This window comes from Bidens hawaiensis, unplaced genomic scaffold (genome assembly GCF_021521415.1).
Source record: "Bidens hawaiensis isolate Kalapana, Puna unplaced genomic scaffold, B.hawaiensis_p1.1 tig00007028_1, whole genome shotgun sequence".
Classification (NCBI taxonomy): Eukaryota; Viridiplantae; Streptophyta; class Magnoliopsida; order Asterales; family Asteraceae; genus Bidens; species Bidens hawaiensis.
This window is the reverse complement of record NW_027491480.1, coordinates 1,125,535-1,142,031: the sequence shown is the minus strand read 5'-3', so window position 1 is coordinate 1,142,031 and position 16,497 is coordinate 1,125,535. Positions and strand designations below refer to the sequence as shown.

Below are 16,497 nucleotides of genomic sequence, written 5' to 3'. Positions count from 1 at the left end.
CAAGGCCCCTTTGATTATGCTGGTCAACCTGAACAAGACATGTGTTTAAACTTAATAACGGGAAAAGAAATCGACAATCAGCACAAACAGAAACACATCATGTTGCTACCTCTCCAATTGATAACAAGTTATTAGCATGAAATTAGTTACCCCTGGCAAGGGTACAGTAGTATTTAAGAAAAGAACCAAGCATAATTAGTAAATAGGACTTGCAACACAAAATTCAAACACAACACACCAAAAGATACAATAAGACTCATGGACTCTTTAAGTGATGGTTCTTCTTCAACAACATGCATAGATCGTCACATTCGCCTTTGGGACTCCAACGAGTGAAGTAAGTTTGAACACCACTAAGAAAAAGAGCTATCAAAGCTCCAAGAAGTACAAAAATTGCCCACGGGCTCTTGAAATATTCATTCTTCAGTTGGGAGAAAAGCATGTTAGTCCGACTTTCAGAATGCGTTAGCATCTGGTACTTGGTTTCCAAATATGCATAATTATTTGGAACTAAATCAGTGGCTATTCTCTTGAAAATTTTCGCTACTTCTTCATCATTACCTAAACAGGTTTGAAGCACATGAGCTTTTCTAAGAATCTTAACGTCCTCAGCGTGATCAATCAGAGAATCAAGAAGACATATATACGACGTAACCCATGCATCTTTATCACGTAAGCATGTTTCATACGCTATCAAGTTTAACAATATATGCTCGGTGGAACCATTCACTTTTACTCAAGGGAGTTTTACATTAGCTGAGAACATTAACCAACCTCTTGAGAACTCGACGCTAGACAACGACATGCTGTCACTTGGCTTGAAATGAATCCCTACATCCACAAGCTCGCTAGCATTGCGAAACGTGAGCCAGTCACCTTTTAGATAAAATGTACAATCCTTTGGAACTTCGACTTTGTTGGTAATACTACGATGAAGAACATGGAGAAGATGATCACAGACATCGAAGTTAAATCTATCAATACCAAGCCTCGGTCGCACAATACTGCTGACATGGATGAACTCTTCAACTAGACTTTGAAGAGAAATGTTAATTATTTGTGTCACCTCTCTTAGAACTTTGTAAGGAATTTGGTTTTCCAACAAGAACAAATCTTGATGAGCAAACTTAATCTAGCTGTTTTTCAACTCTAGACAATCTTCAAGTTTCCCGCGAAAAACATATTTAATGTAATATAAAATAAAACAAGCATCCAACAACATCATCTTAGCGAAGTCCATATCGCTAAACATGGTTGTCGAGTTTTCTTCATAAAAGCTTCTTAATTCTTGCACCATTTTTAGTTCACAAAGCTTGTTGTACAACCTTGTTAGGGTCTCCTTGTTTAAAAGGAGCTTCATTGCGAAAATTGGCTTGAGTTTCTCGACGGGGTGGAGTTTTTCGTTCCCAAAATGGTATGGACCAATGGAGACAACCTTCGGAACATAGTATTTCTCGTAGTCATCTGTTTGTCCCACCATTATTGGAACTCTGGGGATTCAGATTCGTTCAGCTGATGGTAGTTGGGAAGTGGCACTGGCAGCATCGTTAACCGAGTTAGAAATCGAGTCAATAATCGAGTGTTTAGTGGCCTCGATATCGTTGTTGACTTGTGACTTGGAGTCTGAAATTACGTCCAACATTGGATTGGTGCCTTGGTGGTTATTGGATTATAATCAGGTTTTTAGTTATGATATTGGGTACAAGGAGGTGCTAAATTACTAACTTTACTACTTTAGCATTGTGTACAAATGAAGTTAAGAATCATTTAAGTATACTAATCATCAATTTGGAATTTTTATAAGGAGTAATATTCCTAACTTAATGTGTATATAAAGTTAGTGCCATGAGTTTTACATGACCTAAAAAACACAAGTATCAAATCATCATTTACATAATCTAAATATAAACATTACTAAATTTGTATATTTTATGCAATCAATAGATATAAGAAAATCTTGGAACTAGGCATTTAATGTTCTAGATCCTATTTCTCTTTTGGTGTCTTCGACTTTGAAGTCAGATCGATGTTACTTCTGACGAGAAGTTGCATTGTACGCTCCTTGTCCACTAAGTTGCTTATTGCACATGAGCTATGTCTAGATTGGGGGATTAGCCAACTTTTCTATAGGTTATATATATACTTTACGTGACTTTTTTTATTACCTCTACATCAATATAATTTCTGACGCTCATGTTAATCGAGGTCTCACTGTAAAAATTATAAAAAGATTATTTTTTAAAGCTCAAATGCAAAACCATCATAGTAGTTTTTGCACATGGTTTATATGAATCCACAAATAGCTCATGCACAACTCTTTTCTTAATATAAGTTAGTTTAACCTATTTATTGGGTAAGGTTAAAATGAAAACCCATTTGAGTTGTAAAACTCTAGAAACCCATTCTCAACCACATGTTTTTAATTAATGTTTAAATCTTGTGGTCCATAATTAAGTGAATAAAAAATGTAAATATAAATATAATTTTTTCTCTCTCCTGAAAACATATATAAAAATTAGTAAAAAAATGTTAAAAATAGCAAAACATTTTTTTTTGATGTTTCAATGTTTTGTATTAAATGTTACAACATATATTACATGTAACAAAAAAAAACAAAAAAAAAACGATGTTACATAGGGTTTTCACAACTCAAGTGGGTTTTCATTTTATACTTTGCCTTCTATAAATACCTTTTACATTTACACCCTTTTGATAAATAATTTCAATAATTTTTAATTAGTGCTGTAAACAACCTATACCAAACTGAATAAGGGCTTGTTCATGTTCATTCATCAAGCTTTTATCAAACATGTGAACGGTTCACCACGAATAGCTAACCAAATGAAATTTATTGTTCATATTCGTTCATTAATGAAATAACGTTGTTAATGAATAGTTGAGGAACACAAATAATGAAACCATTTGGGATGTGCTTAGACACTCACATAGCAACATAAAAGTAATATGCAATGATTAAATTTGGATAATTCGGTTATCTGAACAAACTGAATTCAAAATTTGACTATCTGTAATCCAATTCAAAAATCGAATTCCCAATTCGGATTCGGTTATTAACCTAACCGAAACCCGATTTCGTAGTTTGGATCGGTTTTCTCGGTTACAGATACGGTTTGGTTTCCATTTTTTTAACACCCACAACGGACGTACGCAAATGTTCACAAACACAATTGAACGAACATGATCTTTGTTTGTGTTTGTGTTCGTGCTCATTCATTTAGTTAATTAGTCAAACAAACAAACTTTCCGTCAAATAGTTCGACCAACATTCGATTCGTTTACGACCCTAGTTTCAATCCAACAAACCAGATTTAAAAACCAAGTTCACTCACTTCAGTTCTCATACACACACACACACTCATACCTAGAGGTAGAGGTGGGCAAATAAACCGGTTAACCGACCAGACTCGAAAACTGAACCGAAACCGATTATGTAGAAACCGATTGAAATTGTAGGTTTGGAACCGGTTTGTAATTTTCTCCCCCAAAACCGGTTCCAAACCGGTTAACCAAACCGAAGTCGGTTTTGCAAAACCCGAACTGAAACCGATCATAACCTGGTCAAGAAACGGGTTTCAACCCGAACCGAACGCGATCATAAACCGAATTTGACTTTTGTTGACCAAACCGAACCGGTTTTGAGTCTTAACCCGGTTTGTGCACCTCTACTCACACCAACCAAAACCGGAGAAATGAACGTATTAATGAACCTTTAATTAACAAACATAAACAAATAATCATTAATAAACGAACATACACAAACACATTATCGAACATGACAAACACAATTGAACGAACGCCGTCTTTGTTCATGCTCATGTTCATATTAATCAACCAGACGTAAACAAACTTTCCACCGAACAGTCCACGACGTTTGATTCGTTTACGACCCTAATTATAATCCAACAAAACCAGATTCAAAACCAAACTTCACTCACTTCACTTCTCACTTCTCATACCAACCAAAACAAACCGGTGACTGAATCCAATCACCGGCAAATGTTCCGATCACTAAAACTCACCCGCTACCACCAAACCCTCAAAACCCTAACCCGCCAATTCTCCTCACCACCACCACCACTCTCCGCCGCCACCTCCACGTCACCCCACCTCCGCAAATACCTCGGCTACTCCGCCCTCCTCTTAGGCTGCGCCGCCGCCACCTACTACTCCTTCCCGTTGCCGGAAAACGCAAAGCACAAAAAAGCCCAACTTTTCCGGTACGCGCCGTTACCCGACGACCTCCACACGGTGGTCAATTGGAGTGGGACCCACGAGGTGCAAACCCGGGTTTTCTTGCAACCCGAGAGTTTGGAACAGTTGGAGAAGATTGTTAACAATGCGAATGAGAAGAAGCAGAAGATTCGGCCGGTTGGGTCTGGGTTGTCCCCGAATGGGATCGGGTTGGCCTGGGGTGGGATGGTGAATTTGGCATTGTTGGATAAGGTGGTGGAGGTGGATAAGGAGAAGAAGACGGTCACGGTGCAAGCCGGGATACGGGTTCAGGAGTTGGTGGATGCGGTTAAGGGGTATGGGATTACTTTGCAGAATTTCGCGTCGATTCGGGAGCAACAGATTGGGGGCATTGTTCAGGTGTGAATGCCAAGATTCGTATTTTGATTCGTGTTAAAAACATTAACTTTAACCCGCACACGCGTTTTAATTGTAATTAGACGCGGCCCGTTTGAATCATTTAGCTAAACGGGCTGGGGGTTTTAAAAAGATGGGTTAAACGGGTCATCGACGGGTTAGTGGGTCGACCTGTTTAAGTTATTAATATAAACGTGTTAGATGAGTAGGCGGGTTGATGGGTAGTAATCTAGTTGCCAACCGTGCTAATTTGGTTGGTGGCATTGTTCAGGTATGAATGCCATTGCCGGGTTGGCGGGTTAACGGGTTGAAATGTTGGACACGGACAAGACCTGTGTTTTGGTTTGTATTAAAAACATCAACACACATTTTAAGTGTAATAATCTGAGTATGGCCCGTTTAACTCATTTATCTAAACGGGGTTGGTGGGTTAACGGGCTGCGGGTTGAAATGTTGGACATGAACAAGATCCGTATTTTGATTCGTGTTAAAAATATTAAATTTAACCTGCGCACGCGGTTTAAGTGTAATTTGAACATGGCCCATTTAATTTAACTCATTTATCTAAATGGGTTGATGGGTTAACGGGCTGTGGGTTGAAATGTTGGACATGAACAAGACCCGTATTTTGGTTGTGTTAAAAACATTAACTTTAACCTGCACACACGTTTTAAGTGTAATTTGAACATGACCCATTTAACTCATTTATCTAAATGGGTTGGTGGGTAGTAATCAAGTTGCAAACGTGTAAAACGGGTTGGGGGTTAAAAAAGGATGGGTTAAGCGGGCTAGTGGGTTGACTTGTTTAAATTGTTAATATAAACGTGTTAGACGGGTGGGCTGGTTGATGGGTAGTAATCTAGTTGCCAACGTGTTAAATGGGTTGGGGGTTGTAAGGTAATGATTTAAATGGGCCATGAACAGATTAGCGGGTCGACCCGTTAAACTCATTTACATAAACGGGTTAGTCGGTTGACTTGTTTAGCTAAACAAGCTGGAGGGTTGGATTGTTTAACTAAACTGGTTAAACGGGTCAACCTGACACGTCTCATTGAGCACGACCCGTTTTTTAAACAGATCAGCTCGAACACGATGCTTCGCAATGCCGCTTCGCAAAACAGGCTCAAACTGGGGCCGTTTGTGAATATCAAAACCTTTAATTTGATAATTGAAACCAAATTAATTAACAATACTGATAAATTATATATGTGATCATTATAGGTTGGTGCACATGGTACTGGTGCAAAGTTACCTCCAATTGATGAACAAGTTATTAGCATGAAATTAGTTACCCCTGGCAAGGGTACAATAGTAATTTTGAAAGACAAAGACCCGGAACTGTTTTATTTAGCTCGATGCGGGCTCGGTGCGCTTGGTGGTGTTGCTGAAATCACTCTTCAATGTGTTGAAAGACAAGAACTTGTAGAACACACATTTGTGTCTAATTTGACAGAAATCAAGAAAAAACATAAGTATGTATTGTATGTTTAGTTTTAAGTTTAATTTGCTAGATTACTTATTATTATTATTATTATTACTAATAATATTATTTTTTATGGTTGCAGAAAGCTTTTAAATGACAACGAACATGTAAAATACCTTTACATACCGTATACCGATACTGTTGTAGTTGTGACATGTAACCCTGTTTCTAAATGGTGGAGCTCAAACAAGTATAAACCCAAGTACAGTTCAGATGAAGCTTTACAGCCCATTCGTGATTTGTATCAGGCGTCAAAAGAGAAATACAGGTTAGAGTTGATTGTTTGTTGTACGGTTGGCAAAATTTAAAAACATGCATTTTTAAGGGAAAATTTAATAAAAGGTTAAAAACTTTTTTATTACATTTAACTTTAAAAATCCTCATATATAGGTCAATTCGGGTTATTGTTTTTCTCTAATGGGTTCAAATAATAATAATAAAAAAACATGTAAGATGTGTTAAAAGTTGCCCAACATGTATATGACAAAATGTAATAAAAAGTTTAAAACTTTATGGATTTTTGCTTAATTTGCATTTACGTTCCTGGATTTTATTTTTGCGTGGTTAGGTCCTTAAACTTATGTTAGGGACTGTTGCCCAAATTCAGAAAAAGTTCATAGGATCTTTTTAATAATTACCATAATATTTAACACATTTCCTAAATCATTTTATTATTATTTTTAAGACATACATAAAAAAAATATACTTTTTTTCAAAAAAAATTCAAAAAATAGATGCATAATTGAAAACATTATAATTAACTTTATTACATCTCACAAATGATCCATTTTGACATGTACCATAGAATTACCCGTTTTGACCCGACCGTACTCATTTCTGTGGTTTAATTGTTTATTCATATTCAGAGGCCAACCCGTAACAACTTCATCAACAGCCGAAGACCAGCCAAAAATTACCTAACTTTCATTCACCGAACTACGAGATCAATTAATAGCCCTCGATCCGCTCAACAAAGATCACATTAAAAAGATCAACGAGGTTGAGGCTGAATATTGGAAACGATCCGAAGGGTATAGAGTCGGGTGGAGTGATGAGATTTTGGGGTTTGACTGTGGTGGTCAACAGTGGGTGTCCGAAACATGTTTTCCAGCTGGCACTTTGTCGAAACCTAGTATGAAAGACATTAATTACATCGAAGATGTTTTGGAGTTGATCGAGAAGGAAGAAATACCTGCCCCTGCACCCATAGAACAACGATGGACTGCATGTAGTAAAAGTGTAATGAGTCCTGCTTCGAGTGAATCTAATGATGATATATTTTCCTGGGTAAGTGGATTTTAATAGTTGGTTTTTTCAGGTTTAAGTTTATGCAAAACCAAAGCTGAACTAGAAATTTGGTTTTGGATGAGTTCGGTTGTTTCGGTTACCGGTCAGTTATTTTGGTTTCATGCACACCTACCAATGTGGTATATTATTTGTCGTTTTGACATGTGATAATTATTTTTCAACGCAAATTGTAAAAAAAAGTATCGTTTTTCAAACTTGTTAATTTTGCGTATGTGGCTGCTGATGTGGCATCAATTACTCAACTAGTGCCACATAAGGGTATACATGTCGTAAATTTAGTTTAATGAGGTTGCTTGCTAAAATCAGTATTCTAATATTGACTAAATATCTATGTGGCAGGTTGGTATTATTATGTATCCTCCTACAACCGATGCTCGCCAAAGGAAACGAATAACGGAAGAATTTTTTCATTATCGGCATCTTACGCAAGCGCGTTTCTGGGATAAATATTCTGCTTATGAACATTGGGCTAAAATTCAATCAATCAATCAATCAATCATACCCAGTAAAATCCCACCGACAGCAAAGCTATAGGTAGGGTCTGGGGAGGGTGTGATGTAGGCACACCGTACCTCTATCCAAAGGAATAAAGAGGTGGCTTCCAAAGAGACCCTCGGCTCTAAGTACATGTGTATGAAGCAAAATAAAGGAAATCAAAGTTTAACAGTTATATAAAAACTACTACTAATTATAATAATATTAATAATAAGGTCACAGTTTAACAGCTATATAAAAGCTAATAATAATAATAATAATAATAATAATAATAATAATAATAATATATGTAAGGGAAATACCATTATGGTATGTGACATAAATAAGTTAAGTCTAAGCTCTAAGGTATTCAATTCTCTCTAAAAATCCTTAACTTTAATTCTACTTCTCCACGAATTCCTATCCTCAACCATGTCCTCCGAGAGGTTTAGTTCTATCAAATCATGCCTAATCCTCTCATCCCAAGTCAATTTCGGTCGTCCTCTACCCCTCCTCCCCTCTATAGTAATGTTTTCTACGGATCTAACAGGATTCGTCGTCTGTCTTCTCTTTACATGTCCAAACCATCTCAATCTCCACTCTCTTATCTTGTCTGCTATGTTCGCCACCCCTAATCTCTCGCGAAACACAACGTTTCTTATTCGATCTAGCCTTGTGTGCCCACACATCCAACGTAGCATTCTCATTTCTGCCACCTCCATCTTCCGCACTTGTGCCTTCTTGATGGCCCAACAATCTGTTCCATATAGCATTGCAGGTCTAACTGCCACCCTATAGAATTTTCCCTTTAGATTAGTCGAGAAACTCTTGTCGCACAATATACCTGTGGCTGCTTTCCATCTACACCATCCTACCTGAACTCGGTGGGTCACATCACTGTCTAATTCCCCATCGCTCTGTACAAATGATCCTAAATACTTGAACTTCGTTACCTGCGGGACCACCTGCCCTTCAATTGTGATGTGTGCGTCTTCATTGTCGTTTATCCCACCAAAATCACAGTGTAGGTACTCCGTCTTAGATCGGCTAATCTTTAAACCTTTTGTCTCTAAGGTTGTTCGCCACTCCTCAAGCCTCATGTTTAGATCTTGTTTTTTCTCAGCAAGTAACACAATATCGTCTGCGAACATCATGCACCACGGGAGAGTCCCCTGAATCGACTTTGACAACTCATCCAAGACTACTGCAAAAAGAAACGGGCTCAACGCTGACCCCTGGTGAAGACCTACCTCTACAGGAAAGAAATCAGTATCCCCCACTGGCGCACGGACACTTGTTTCACTCCTGGTATACATATCCATAATTATCTCTATGTATTTCCTGGGCACTCTTCTACCCTCCAAGCACTCCCAGAGCACCTGTCGTGGCACACTGTCGTAGGCCTTTTCTAGGTCAATAAACACCATATGTAGATCACGCTTCTTCTCCCTATACTTTTCCATTAATCTTCTTATAAGGTGTATTGCCTCTGTGGTGGAACGCCCCGGCATGAAGCCAAATTGGTTGACCGTAACCTGAGTTTCTCGTCTAAGTCTAACCTCAATCACTCTTTCCCATAGCTTCATAGTATGACTTAGTAGTTTGATTCCTCGGTAGTTACCACAACATTGGGCGTCTCCTTTGTTCTTATAGATAGGAACTACAACGCTGCTCCTCCACTGGTCTGGCATCTTACCTGATTTGAGAATACTATTAAACAGAGTAGTTAACCACATGACTCCTTCCTCCCCCAGACACTTCCACACCTCGATGGGTATGTTGTCTGGGCCAACCGCCTTAGACCTTCCCATCCTCCTAAGTGCGTCCTTCACCTCTTCTCGTGTGATCCGTCGGCAGTAGCAGTTATTCGATTGTTGTCGTTGAAAGTTTGTGTTGTCATGTTCTTCTTGGTAAGCTCTCCCATTGTTAAAAAGATTGTGGAAGTAGGTTTGCCATCTTAGCTTGATGTCCTGCTCCTTGACCAGTACATGCCCATCTGTATCCTTTATGAACTTCACCGGTCCTAGATCTTGCCTTCTACGCTCCCTGGCTTTGGCAATCTTAAACATGGCATGCTCCCCCTCTTTTGTTTCTAGACTTTCATACATCCGTTTAAAGGCCGCCTTCTTTGCTTCCGCCACTGCCTTCTTCGCCTCTATCTTGGCCGTTTTGTAGTTGTCCCTCAATTCCATTCGCTCCTCCTCATTCGTGCACCTCATTAGCTCCCTAAAACATCCTTGTTTGTCCCTTATCTTGTCTTGCACTGCGTCATTCCACCACCAAGACTCCTTATGCCCACTTGTCTTTCCTGTTGTGACCCCGAGAGTCTCCTTTGCTACTTGGATGATCTTTGTCTCCATAGCTTCCCATATATGAGTTGAGTCCCCATTTAGTCGAGCCCGCGTATGCAGTATGAGTTTATCCTTAAACAGTAGGAGATTTTCGTCCTTCAAATTTCCCCATCGAATTCTCGGTGTACCTTTATTCTCTCGAACAGTCAGCTTATTTCTGAAGGCTATATCAGTCACTAGTAGTCGATGTTGAGTCACAACTGCCTCCCCAGGTATGACTTTGCAGTCCTTCCACCAACGTCGGTCTCCTTTCCTCATCAAAAGGTAGTCAATTTGCGTGTCGCGTCCGCCACTGCTAAAAGTGATTAAATGAGAATCTTGTTTCCTAAAATAAGAATTTATAATACCTAGGTCATGTGCGACCGCAAACTCTAGAAGATCTGTTCCGGTCTCATTCCTATCACCAAAACCGAAACCCCCATATACGGCTTGAAAACCATCGTTAGCCTTACCAATGTGTCCATTAAAATCACCTTCTATGCAAATCCTCTCCCCCCTAGGTATGCCCCCTACCACTGCGTCTAGGCAATCCCAAAATTCTCTCTTTTCCTGATCCCCTAGGCCTACATGAGGCGCGTAGGCGGAGACTACTGCCACTACTTCCTCTCCTAGTACTAATTTCAACACCATAATCCTGTCATTATGTCTTATCACCTCCACCACACTAGTGTGTATTTCCTTAGCCACTAGAAACCCCACTCCATTCCTAGCTCCATCAGACCCCGAGTACCACAACTTATACCCATTACACTCAGCCCCTCTATGTCCTTTCCACTTAGTCTCCTGGAGGCATGCTATCTGAACCCTACGTCTTTTAAGCACATCTACCAATTCTAGCAACTTACCATTTAATGTTCCTACATTCCAAGAAGCCAAACGCAATATACGCTCCCTATCTTTACTCTTTCCTACACCCCTCGTTTCAGGACATGGTCTCAAGTAATAGTCATGGTTCCTACGCTCTATGGTTGCAACTAATCACACAAACACAAGCAATAGAACACCAAATCAATAATAATAATAATAATAGTAACAAAAACTAATAATAATAATAATAATAATAATAATAATAATAATAATAATAATAATAATAATAATAATAGACACACGGCACACAGTAACAGATAAATTGGACTGACTACTCTAGCAGCATCAAGGCCTATAGCCAACAAAAAAATAAAAGTTATGAAACGATCTCACCGGGATTTTAGCAAGTCACCAATATTGATCAGCTTCAGTTAGGGTGATTAAGAAGAAAAAATAGCAAATAACCTTCCTTTAGGGTTATTTCTTCAATCTCATAATATTACCACCTCTGAATAACAGCAACACAACACAACAAGCCCCAATCTTCTTTGACCCGAAGAAAAATTAGGGTTTCTAATAAGACCCCTACAACTCAGTTTCTGGCAGCAACAAAAAGGAATGTTTGATTACTAAAGACAGGAGAGACGCAGCGGAAGATAAATCACCAGACTTGTAGCCCACTGATTCCAGTCGGAGACACCACCACAGAGGCGGAGATCAGTTATTGCAAAGAGACCGGGCAGGTAACCAACTGATATAGATCAATTAATTGGCCCTTGTAATCTAGTCGGAGAAACTCAGATTTGCTGTAGCGGTGTGTTTGAAGTGGCAAAGGGGGTTCTGCTTTTACTGATTGATTCAAGCAACCTAACTTTTAATCTGTATTGGAATCGACTTCTCATCTAGACTAAACGAACAGGGATTTAATCTGTATTGGGCTAAAATTGAGGTAAATTAACATTCTTGACTAAACGAACAGGGTTTTCTTGTTGTGTTCGTTCGTTAACGGTATGAACCCAAACAAACGTAAAGTAATGAATGTAAATGAGCGCAAACGAATGAAGATAAACGAATTTAAATGAAAGAACGGATGTAAACGAACATAAATGAATGAAAGAGACATGTGCTCGTGTTTGTCCGTTTACAATGGCCCAAAGTGTATTTAAACGCTTATAACCTCTTATATCGGTTTGCCAAAAAGAAGTTAGATTAGTATTTTAATAATGTAGTTATCGTAATCATAGTTAATACATTAATCACTTATAAATAGAAAAAAAAAAGAAAATAATAACGGATGAAAAAGAATGTTTTACCCAACCCATTTCGACACAAACCTGTTTTGACCATGCATCTTTTAACGTAAAAATATTGTATTTTCAGGTTCCGAAAGACAAAGATGAGTTGGCAGCACTCCAAGCAAGATTAAGAAAGCGATTTCCTGTAGACGCTTTTAACAAAGCACGTGCTGAGTTGGATCCTAATCGGATCCTGTCCAACGCTATGGTTGAGAAAATGTTCCCATTGGATGATAATGCTTCCACGTAAGCATCATTCCTCTTATCAACGTTAACCGAAAAACAAAAAAAAGGGTCAAAAGGATATTTATTAAATGTTTTCTTATTTTAGTATCTTATACAATTTAAGTTTTAATAGGAATGAAAAGTTAAATGTATTTGATTGTTTGATTTAAATGTGTTTTGTTACGGTTTAATAAGAGAAAAATAAGTTGACGGACCATATTGTACCGTTAGTAATTTCAATGGTCTGTTGGATAGAGAGAAGACACCTTATTACCACAACAGTCAGCAGTGGGCCAGTCTTGTGATTTTGAGCAAATTTATAAGCTGTGGAGATCTCTCTCACACACGCACATCGGTTCTAGTACATTGCGGGTTTTGCATGAGGAGCATTAGATGCAACATGTAACGTGTGTGGGTTCTATAGACGGGGGAATGTGCGTACGTTTATGCACATAAGTTTCTAGCATGCATAGCCGCACAATGTAAAACTCACTACTACAATATAACTTCTTAGTTATAATATTTAGTATAACGCACAACTATAATGCTATAACAAGTTAACAAGAAGGTTTGTGTCACCATCACCGCCACCATCTGCCTCAACCCAAAGATATTATAACAATGAAAATGGAGCAGGTGGCCGGGTTCCGGAGGTGGGATGAAGCTTTGAGGTGACGAGGCGAGTAAAGGCTTCAGGTGGCGATGGTTCTAAGAAGGTGGCTTACCGGAAGAGAAGGGGAGAAGAGGGGGTCTATTGACAAAATGTGAGTAGGGAATGAACAATTTGTTCATTGTGAAACCTGAAGGGTCCAATTGCACAAGAAAGACTGTGTTACCCCCTTATTATAATTCTTTGGACGAAAGTCATATAATTGATCAAATCTTAAGGACAATTTTATCATTTTACTCTTCTTTTTCATACGATTTGTTTGTACTATAACTTTTATTATATTTGTTTTATTAAAATAGTTAATTATTTATAAGCAAAGCAATGCATGTGAATGTGATGGAAAGTGTCAAGTCGGTCATGGGTATGTCACTTCAATTTCAATAGATGTTGATGTTGGTCCATTTTTATGCTTAAGGGTGCATGGGAACTCTTTTCATGTCTCAAAAACATACCCAAAAATCCAACAAACCAAACTATATAGGTCTGAATTTAAGAAAACAATTAATACTTTTATTTTTGTCATTATCACAGTCACATGCATGCATATATGGTAAAGTACATGATACACACCACAGGTGCACAAATCGGTTTAAAACTAAAAACCGATTTGAGTTGAAACTGGTTTGGTTTGGTCAACAAAAGTCAAAACTGCTTTATGATCGGTTACGGTTCGGGTTGAAACCGGTTTCTTGATAAGGTTTTGATCGGTTTTGGTTCGGGTTTTGACTAGTTTCGGTTCGGTTAACCGATATAGAACCAATTTCGGCAGAGAAAATTACTAAGCGGTTCCAAAACCTACGGTTTCAATCGGTTCCAAAACGGTTTCTACATAATCGGTTTCAAACAGATTCAGTTTCGGTTCAATTTTTGGGTCGGTTCGGTTAGTCGGTTCTTTTGCCCACCTCTAATGCGCGCGCGCACACACACAAAAGTAACGTATATGAAAAAGTAAATAACTTTCATAAGTGATAAAAACTCGTATTAAAAACTCGTGCTTTACGTCAGGGGAAAATCAGTGAACCACGCATGCACATTGCGACATGTTAACTCACAATTCAAGCGGATTCGAATTAACGCGTTGCGGCGATACCATTACACCGAAAATGCATTGAATGTTTGCGTCACATGCATTACAATTTGGACTAGATTCTAAACCTTTTAATCTTCAAGTTCGAATGCATGCATGCTTTCCACTTTTTATTTGTTAATTATTATCTTTTAGCTTTTATATAAATGCTTCAAAGGAAACATATGCACATGACGCGAAAATCGTTATAAATCTTACCGTAAATAGTATGAATGATGTTATTTCTTGACAAATATAATCCATAAATTATATTTCATACACGTAACACCATTAAATCTCTAGTAGTAACATACTTTAAATTAAATTGGATTGTGCATTTGTTAGTTAATATTTGTAGTGTTGGGACACTTACTTAATTGAGTATAATTAATTGAATTAAAAGTTAAAGATGTTAAAACAAAGTGCTGTCCTAATCCTGACTGGTTAAGGGTTCTAGTTTCATGGTGAATAAATATGTAGATTTAGAAGTAGAATTAATGGTGTGAGAGTCGTTCGAGAAAATTTGCTTTGTTTTTCTAATAATTAAACATGTGTCAATTGGGTAGAGTTAATTTTCATTTCATATGTTTATAGAATTTAAGTCACACCACCTAGAGAGACTACGCCATATTTTTATCCATGTTCGAAAGCAATGTACCGAAGTTTTGATCACTTGTGAACGCCAAGGGCATACGCTTGATACTAAGTTGATTCTCTACTTTACAAGATTGGCAATGTCTCAATCAAAGCCGTCTCGTGGGTAAGTCAAATCAGGTCATGGCTTTAGGTCTCCAGTTTTATAGGCCACGGTTTTCTGAAAAAGGTCTTTGCAGGCTCCTTTGTCTGCGCCACTCGAACCACACGTAGACATTGCAATCTGCAGACTGTTTGTTTTCTCGAATACGTTTCATTAAAAAACGTCTGCGTAAGCTCTTCTTGGTGCAGACTTGGCCCATCAACTTCTGAGATCTTCTAAGGTCTGCAGAGGCTTAAAATTAGGGTTGTCACTTTAGTTTTACCCGAAACCCGAAATCCAATCCGAAAAAACGTACCCGACCCGAAGAACCCGAACCTGAGAAAAGACTAACCCAAACCAAAGTAATTCGGGTTGGTTCTTGAGATTGATTTATATGTGACATTTGAGCCAAAACAAGGTACACCTCAGTACGTATTTACCGATTAAGCAAATAAACGCCTTTTGGGTAACAAACGAACGATTAACCGAACGGGTCGGGTTAAGACCCAGATATCTCGGGGGGGCCATCTATAAGTGATATACGTTTAATACAAGCTAAAATATTGGAAATATGGTCTTAATTTGATAGCAAACAAGTTAAACGAAAACATGCTCATTTAATTACCCATTATAGATTTAAACGCGAAAGATAGTTACAAACCAAGCATTGTATCATCCGTTAAGCCGAAAAATACTTACCAAACACTCATTTGAAATGTTTTAAGCGATCCGTGAAAATATTTTTGATTTTTACAAACATATAGTATGTTTTTATAATTTTACACAAAACTAGCCGAAAAACACTTGTTTTCGCGTTGTTTAACGCACCCGATAAGTTTTTCGCGCCAAAAACCGAACTCGAACTAAATTTGGACCGGGCTTTTTGTATTTGGGCTTGAGAAATCAGAAACTTGGGCCAAAATGGGCCCAAGGTGGGCCCATATGAATCCCGATCGCAACAGCAGCCCCCCCTTTTTAGTTCTTTCACATATAAACTAGATCCAAGATATTTTCAACATCATTTCTTGAAAAATCTGGACACAACTTCTGCTCCAGCCAGAAAACCTTCAAACCCTAAGGTAAGGAGCTTAAATAAGTAGCTTTTATACTTGTTTAAACTTGTTTAATACCATAAAAACATGTCTTGATTGCTAAAAATCATTCCTAACCGTGTAAAAATCCTAAAAATGGTCCATAAACATGTTTTGATCATACACATGACAAGCAACCTGTTTTGATAGTTTTTTTGGCCATAAACACGGATTAAAGGGTTGAAACGGCGTTTTTACGGTTCAAAAGTTCGTTTTTGTGCACTAGCCGAAACCCTAAGTTGAGGGCTGTTATGTTGATGAAAAATTGCTTGGTTTGTGATATAGGACTTGTACCTAGCTTTCTTAGAAGCACAAGAACCTGAAAACTTGATTAAAAAGTCGGAAACGAGCCAAACCCGCTAAGGTAATGCCGAAACACTCGC

At 38.2% G+C, this 16,497-nt stretch overlaps 2 pseudogenes across 1 annotated transcript; one reads left to right on the top strand and one right to left on the bottom strand.

Annotated features, from left to right (window-relative positions):
- Positions 1-256: 256 nt before the first annotated feature.
- Positions 257-2,089, bottom strand: LOC143634205 (UPF0481 protein At3g47200-like; annotated as a pseudogene).
- Positions 2,090-3,976: 1,887 nt separating this feature from the next.
- Positions 3,977-12,583, top strand: LOC143634178 (L-galactono-1,4-lactone dehydrogenase, mitochondrial-like; annotated as a pseudogene). The gene is made up of 6 exons (XR_013153808.1): positions 3,977-4,611; positions 5,830-6,080; positions 6,174-6,359; positions 6,958-7,378; positions 7,739-7,874; positions 12,407-12,583. The product of XR_013153808.1 is annotated as an L-galactono-1,4-lactone dehydrogenase, mitochondrial-like (transcript).
- Positions 12,584-16,497: the final 3,914 nt, after the last annotated feature.